Source organism: Bactrocera tryoni, chromosome 1, assembly GCF_016617805.1.
Source record: "Bactrocera tryoni isolate S06 chromosome 1, CSIRO_BtryS06_freeze2, whole genome shotgun sequence".
Taxonomy (NCBI): domain Eukaryota; kingdom Metazoa; phylum Arthropoda; class Insecta; order Diptera; family Tephritidae; genus Bactrocera; species Bactrocera tryoni.
The window spans coordinates 89,575,682-89,584,502 of record NC_052499.1 but is presented as its reverse complement, the minus strand read 5'-3'; the positions used below and the strand labels follow the sequence as shown (position 1 = coordinate 89,584,502).

General features: G+C 36.1%; 1 long non-coding RNA gene across 1 annotated transcript; it reads left to right on the top strand.

Moving 5' to 3' along the window:
* Positions 1-1,642: 1,642 nt before the first annotated feature.
* On the top strand, positions 1,643-1,987 carry LOC120767006. The gene is made up of 2 exons (XR_005704637.1): positions 1,643-1,694; positions 1,778-1,987. It is a non-coding gene; the product is annotated as an uncharacterized LOC120767006 (long non-coding RNA).
* Positions 1,988-8,821: the final 6,834 nt, after the last annotated feature.

Here is an 8,821-nt window from a genome sequence, read left to right as displayed (position 1 = left end):
ATATCATAGACCACTACTACGCCCACAAATTGCCGTTAATCGATCGATTAAGTGATCGCATCGCAGCAAAGAGAATATGTAGATATTTCACAAACCATTCATGCTGTGCGTTTATGTATTTGTGTGCGCAAATTATCAGGAATGAGATATTCATAATTTATTTAACTTAATTTTAGTTTTATTCACCTAAAGGTTGTAAGTGTCACCTAAAACCAAGCTAGATAGATATAGGCTTATACTATGCATATATATGTAAGTGATCAAAATGACGAGAAAGCATTAAATCCAGGTCTGTCTGTCCGTCCGTCCGAGCAAGCTGTAACTTCAGTAAAAACTAAGGTATCTGATGAAACTTGGTAAACATGTTCCTTGGCACAAAAGAAATAACGAGTTCGTAGATGGGCGTGGTCGGGCCACTGTCATATTTAGAAAATTCAATTAAAGGAAAACCCATGAGCCTATATTTAAATTTCATTTGATTCTTTCACTTTCAGGTATGCAAATCAAGAAGAAATTAATGTAACAGGAAAAACCAGATCGATTATGTTGTGATAGACAAAAGACACGTCTATAGTGTTTTAGACGTGCGTACGATCCGAGAACCTAACATATACTCGGGAAGGTTCGACGTCCAGAAGCTGCAATCACAAAAAAACAGCCGAACGATTTTCTACTCGACTTTCACTCCAGCTATCAGAGAGCACTCATCATCAACTCGGTATAAGGGAACTGTGAGACGGCATTTCAAGCTCCTTACGTACAGCTGCAAGCGAAAGCATTGGTTTTCGGAAAATACAAAAGAACAGCTCTTCTCACCTCTCAACGTTAGAATCTACCACAACACGTGTGGGATACCGAGAGTTAAAAAGGGAAGCGAGATGCATTTGCAAACAAAAAAAGAAAGAGAACGAAATGCTTGAGTACGACGGCAGGCTGGCCTGGGTTAATGTTCGAAAATTCTACGTAAAGATACGACGACCAACAGAATTGAAATCGGAGTATACTTTTGTAGAACCCCCATAGGTGATCTAGTGACTGATGCCGAGAGCATACTAAAATTATTCAGGGAACAGTTCTCCAGCCTGCTGAATGGCAGTGAAAGTATAACAGCAGGAGATGCCGAACCCGATTCCTAAATCGAAGATAAGTAAAGTCCTCTCTCGACAAACAAAGACCAAACTCTATAAGTCACTCATTATTCCCGTTCTGCTGTATGATGCAGAGGCATGGACGATGACAACATCTGATGAGTCGACGTTACGGGTTTTCGAAAGAAAGGTTCTGCTTAAGATTTATGGTCCTTTGCGCATTGGCAACGGCGAATATCGCTTTGGATACGAAACGATGAGCTGTACGATATATGTATACCAAGTACTTTAAACTAATGACTAAATGTGTGGTATTATAAGTAAATTCAACTACTGTGGCCTTTTTGAGAATACGGTAAAAATAAGCATGATAAATATAGAAAAAATAACAGTCGTGTACTGGCAATGAAACTTTTATTTCATGATTTTCATTTTGTATACGTATATTATTTCATTTGTTCACTTAAGAAATAAAGACTCAGTGATAGAAATCTTGTATAAATACTGCTTCAAGTCTATTCACTATTCAATTGAACATTCACAATTAAAATGGCGAACTTGATAAATATTTTCTTTGTTTTCGTTTTGGTACCCGCCTTACTGATGGTAAATATTACATATACATATATATATTTTTTATTATATTATATAATTCTATATATATTTATTTGATGATTCTCATTTTTAAGGCGCTCGTCCTATCAGAAGTTACTGCGGAAGATTCAGCGGATAGTTTAGTTTTCTTGAAGAGGGATATCAACAATGGGAAACTTCTGAAAACCGTAACCATTGGAAAAGGCATTAGTACCTTAATTGCAAAACGTATAAGACCGCAACCAATTTGGTCTTAAATTTAACCTTTGTCAGATTTTTTAAATAAATCCTCGCACATAACAAAATTTGTTGTAAATTTTTTATTAATAACCTACAAAGTAAACAAGGATTTTTTGGTTAACTTGTGGATTTAGATTTAGGTTTGATTGTTTCGAACCCGAGTCACGGCTTCAAGAATTATTAATGTGATGTGGATGCCCAATGAAGACCAAAAATGAAAAATGAAAAATGAAAATATGAAATTCTGGCTTGTTGATTCTGGCTAGGTCTACATATATAATAGATTTCAAATTGATTTTATTCTCCTATATATACCACGATTTTGCTTAACGCCGCCTGAGGATCCATACGCCCACAAATTGCCGTTAATCGATAAAATATAAATACATAGCTATTTTACAAATTTTAATTTTGGTAGAAGGCATTGCAGGAGAGAAACATCGGCATGTGAATTTGGACGTCCACACATCATAGTCATGTTAAAAACTACTAAGAATGAAATATCATAACCAAGATAGGAATCATATGAATCGGTATAAAAAGTGGGCAATGGATCTCAAAAGCTACTCAACCGCAATCAACCAAATGTGGTCAATAACATTATCCTGAGGTTCTTATCTTACACTGCCAAAATGAGTGAAATTCAAGTTGATTCTTTCACTTTAAGGTATATAATATATCACCCATACAGTTATCGGAATATAACTTCCGACAAAAACTGTCGAAATCGGACCATAACTTTTCAAGCTATCAGATAACCGTGTTTTATGAAGTGAAACAATGACTTACATATGCATAAATCAGTTCGTACATAGGCTTTCAGTCAAAAATATTTTTTCAGATTATATCGCAATGTATAATACTAGCTGACCCCGCAGCCGTTGTCCTGCGTGAAATTATGTGTTTTGAAATGAAAAGAAAGTTAAATTTATCATTTTATTATTTTTTTTTTTCAATGTAACGCAGCTTGATAAACAACAATTTTTGGTTTCTGTTCCGGTGCGTAAATCTACAGAAACATGTCTTTTCCAAATTTATGCCACACACTATGCGACTATCCTTGTGTCCTGTTGATTGCCATCTCAAATGCAATTTTCACTGGAAACGGAATACGTTTGAACTGAAATGGCAAATCAGTGGAACTCAAAGGAATTCGTAGAATCAAGCATTCTGCCTCCTTGTATTCGATAGGTGCGTCACAATCAGTCGCGTTCCATTACACAGTTTCAGTTTAGACTTTCCACTGGATAATTCACGGAGTCGTCTTCATTGTCAAGACGAACGATCGATTTGTATGAGCGCAAGTTTCCCGGAATTCGACCTTGAATCTTCCAGTTTAAGTCAACAACATCGGTATTTTTGGCAGCTAACATTGCGCGTGCACTTAAGGAATCGTAGTTACGATAATTTGGCCAATGTCCGAACATTCGTGATGAGTTCATCATTCGTGAGTTGATAAACGGCAGATGGAATTGATATCAAACCACCGGAAGTATCAACCGGAATTGACCCATTGCCAATTTTTAGCGAAGACGATGTAAAATGTCTTCTACAACGTCATTTTTGTTCGTATCCCATAATAGACGCGTATTTGAAGATTGATATGTCGAAATGATTATCGTGAAAAGTGTGCGAATTTGCATTCCAGTGATTAACATGTTCCAGCAATTGTAATTGCTGGCTTACTTCTCCAAAACTTGCACACACCGTACCATTCACAGTACGCAATGACTCAAATAAAGTTGAACCCCGTACATTAATCAATAGCAACCGAAGGTAGAAGCAATCGTCGTTTTTCGGGTAGATTGTGTAAATTCGTCCTAATGCATTAGTTGATAACACACCTGGATGTCCACCTACTGCTTGGCCTTGCTTTCTGCGCAACTATTTCTTTGACAATTCCATTATACCTGGAATCAAGGTATTTCCGAATAGAGCAATGTTCTCGCAAACGCATCACTGACGAAAGTTGAGAAAAAACTTGTCAATGTTAATTTTGTTGCTGGCAGTTTTCCACTGTATTCTCTGGGTTGAAATACACTCTTTGGCCATTCTCCAAATTAACTGCGAGACGCACAACAGTCGGAAAACGTTCATAAATTGCAAAAGTAAATATCTTACATAACGCTTCATTTCAGTACACGTATCGACAGATTTGATATTTGCTGATCTCATTTCGTTCAAGGCCGATAACCGCCATGTTGCTTCCTTTGGGGACTGCAATACTCAACACTGATATGAGTTTTGAATGTGAATTAGACAATAGTGGTGAATATAGTACGATAAATGTCTTTTCAACTTCGATATTCACGGTTCTAAATTGAATGCTGAATGTTCTGCCATTGTTATCTGGTGAGCGATGCCGATAAAGTGGATATCCATCATTTTCAGTTTGTGTTGCCAAAAGAAATCACCTGGATAGTGTTTCGAGCATTTATTGTCAGACATACAAACCGAAGTGGTATTGGCAGTGGTAGTGGCAAGATACATGAACCATATTGGTTTTCACCATTTCGTATAATTCTGGATCTACTTATCTCTGGATCAGGAATTTCCGCAGAAATGATTTCATCAATTTGATCTGGTGTAACCACCATACGGTCATGTGCCATGGGCTGAGAATATATGTGAACTGGTCTACGGAAAGGGGGCTTAGGTGTCAAAATTAATGAGATAACGAGAAATAACGGTGAACGGAGAAATAACGAGATAACGGTGTTTCCCAGAAAACTAGTTTTCGCACGTTAGCTCCCTTTTCGTAGACCAGGTCACATATGATGTTGCCAAAACGAACGCGACCCCTTCGTGGCATCATAACAAATTTCAATCTGTAATTGAGCACTTTGTGTGAAACACACATAACGTTTTCACTGAACAAATTTCAATAATTTTTTTTTGAATAGCCGGAATAAAGAAAGCAAACGACAAATTTGAACTATTCAAATAATTGGAAAATAAAGAAAAAAAATTAAAAAAAAAAATTTTGTTTGAAAAAAAGTAACTTTTTGGAATTGTTCAATTTTCTGACTTTTTCTCACGAAAAGCATACAGTTTTCTAAATTCTTAACCTTCCCCGATCCACAGCGAACAATCTCTGAAAATTTCATCAAGATTGGTTCAGCCGTTCTCGAGCTTAGCGTTACTAACAAACAAACATTCATTCGGTTGTATGGGAAAAATAAAAGTGCTGTTTTTAGGAGTTTTCCGGCAATTATTCGAATTTTTCTTGCCATAAAAACCATCCTTGAATCTCAACGAACATTTAGAAAAAAGAATTGGTCAAATTGCAACACATTTTGCAATTCATTTTTATATATAAGATGAATATGGGGATAACAAGAATGACAGTTCATAAGTTGACAGAAACATTGAAACATTTATTTATCGATCTAAAAAAGGAAAACACGTTTTTTTTTATTCTGTTGACTATTATGATTAAGTTTTTGAACACGCAATTTAGAATCCTCCAATCAATCAATTATTTTGAACTTAGAAGTGAGCTTTTCGAACTTTGGCGCAGTGAATGCGTCGACAATAGTCTGGAAATACAACTTCTTGAATTGAACGTTCACAAGATTCCGTCCTAAAACATCAACACAAATCAAAATATATGATATTTTATTGATCGGACTTTTTATTTATTAAGTGAACTAACCCTGAATATACGGAATCGAGGCAAATGAAGTAATGAAGGTAAGTGAGAACACAATAAGATTGTCATCCAGTAACTATTTTGAAGAATACAAAATATGCCAACTTTAAATTGCGGGGATATAAAATTTTAAATTAAACCCGCACTTTTCCTGTCCTTACCTACTTAGTTTTGTTTTACGTCTCCACATGATTTTGACCACATGCTTTGTCCGTATGCCCTTTTACGATTCGAGCACGATAAATATGAGAAAAAATAAAGTCGCGTACTGGCAATAAAACTTTTATTTCACGATTTTAATTTTGTGCACATATACAATTTAATATTCTTGCTTAAGAAATGTGAGCATATATCTTATTAGTCGTGTAGAAATCTTGTATAAATACTACTCGCCGTCTAAGTCTATTCACAATTCCATTGAAATTCACAGTTAAAATGGCGACCTGGAACAAGATTTTCTTCGTTTGCGTGTTGGTACCCGCCTTACTGATGGTAAATATTAAAAAATATTGAGCATTTTGAACTATATTTGATGATCCTCATTTTTAAGGCGATCGTCCTACCAGCAGCTACAGCGGAAGATTCAGCGGAACATTCAGTTTTGGTGAAGAGGGGTATCAATCTTGCTAAAGTTGTGAAAGTAGTCAAACCAGTAGTAAAAGCACTGGCACCTTTATTGGCAAACATCTAACCCAGAACATCCGGAGCCTACGGTATCTTTAAATTAAACTTTGTTAGATTTCTACAATAAATGTTGCGAGCGTATACAAAATGTCTGCAAATTAATTATTAATAACCTGCAAGCGATGCAAGGATTTTTTGGATAAATTTAAGATTTCGCAGGAATTGAATAATAGAGATGACCCGAGTCACGATTTCGGCGATTTTGAAGCGCCATCATTCGCATATTTCTTACGATAGATATAGTGACAAATGTTTGAATGGAATAAGTAAATGGTCAGAGGATTGTTCGCATTCACCTAAGTTTTCAAGAAATGTCACACATTTTATTTTATATCTTCGATCGACTGAAAACGGCTTCCTCGGAGCGCTAATTTCCGCTTTGGGAACAAGAAAAAATCACACGGTGGTTGATCGATGTTATTCATTGCGTTTTTGGCTTTAAATTCAGTCACAACCGTGGCTCGATGCGATGGTGCATTCTCATGCATTTGCATTTACATGCAAACGCCTCAATACGACCAAATAAAACTCCTTATTCACCGTCTGTACCACGAATATCGAATCACGATGATCATCACCTTTAATTTTGAGTGGCTTTGGCGTTAATTTTTTGGTTTCGGCTCGTTTTTCCCCGCCATTCCGATGATTGTTGACTTGTTTGCATGTCAAACTAATAAACCCATGTCTCATCGGAGGTTATACAAGCAATGCTCTTCATGAATGTGGGTTCGGAATTCGCACGATCAAGCAGCTTTATCGGGACGAGTTGAGCAAGAACGCGTACCGAAAATATTCTCTCTTACCATCACTCTAACACTTGACTGACGGTTCTCAAGCACCATATTCTTCACTTTTTTAATATTTTCATCAATTGAAGAGGGCGAAGGTCGTCGAACGAGGCATGTTTTCAACGATCTCTCGACCATCTTTGAATGCTTTGTACCCCTCGTCGGCTTGTGTTTCTGCAAAAAAAGATTTCCGTAAGCCTTTTCCAACATGAAATGATTGCGCACTCGAAATTTGGTCAGAAATACAAAATTTTAGACAAATTCTTTGCTCGATATTTTTATCCATTTTAAAAATCGCAAGGCACTACTGAGGTGCGCCACACAAACCTTACCACTAAATATTTTCGAATGTGTGCATATTTATTTATTTATTTAGTAAAGTCTATGAACATTGATTCTTACAGACTAATGAAAAACTAGGATGCATATTAGAATTCTAAAATAATTAAATTACAATAACATGAGTAGACAACTTAAACTAAAAAACAGAATTGAGGGTATTAATAAAGGATAACCTAGAGTGAGAAAAATCAAGAAGAACTTTCTCGGAAATCGAGTTAAACTCCCGCATAGCCCTCTTGAGGGGAGCATATTCAGCAAAATTAGTACTTTCCTTTTTGTAATAAAATGGGGAAATGGATCTGAGACAAAGCTGGGGAGTATTGAAGTTAAGTTTCCCTAATGAGTAGGGACAGTCAATATCACCGTTAATGAGATTGTAGACAAATGAAAGGGAGAGAACGGACGTAATAGCAATAAACGCGATGTATACGATGGTGTTGGGTCTACAAACTTTAAGGAGCGGAGAGCATATTTAAGAAAGATCTCTTGAACACGCTCGATCCTGTTAATTGACGATATGCAATATGGTCTCCAAATAAACACTGCATACTCCAAAATGGACCGCACAAAACATGTGTACAGTAATTTTAACGTGTAGGGGTCGGCAAAATTTGTAGAATTTCGACGGACAAAGCCAAGTACAGAAAAAGATTTTGAAGTGATATAGTTGATGTGATTACTGAAAGAAAATCTGTTGTCAAAGATTACACCAAGATCTTTGATTTCAGTAACGCATTTTAGGACGCAATTATAAATACTGTAGCTAGAAGATAAGATGTAGCGTCCCCAACCATAAGAGATCTGTGAGCATTTATCTAGATTCAGAAAAAGCTTTGATTTCAGGCACCAATTTTGAAAAGTATCAATATCACATTGAAGTTTGAGTACATCTTGTGTGTTTTTGATTAATGCAAAAATTTTTAAGTCATCTGCATATAACAGAAAGTTGGCGAAAGAGAAGCAACAGGAGATGTCATTGATAAACAGCACAAAGAGAAGTGGACCCAAGACGCTCCCTTGTGGGACACCCAAGACGCAATGAATGAATCATATGACACTCCATCGACAGTGACAACGCATCGTCTGTTTTGCAGATATGATTTAATCCACTTCAAGAAGACCGAGTGAAACCCTAGAGATGATAGTTTTTTAATTTTATCAAAGGCTGTAGAGAAATCTGTGTAGACACAATCTACCTGAAATCCAGCGGAGAATGCAGACATACAATAATCGCTAAAAACTGCTAAGTTTGACACAGTGGACAACACTTTATAGCGGCAATTTTTGCGGTATATAAATTTTTTATTTATAAATAAGTTAATGACATGTTATTTATCAAAAATATTAAAAACTAAAAACAAAACACATTCAACTATAGACAAAATCAATTGTAAGTTGGTGTGCTTTACAAAATGAGCTCGAAATGTAAGAGA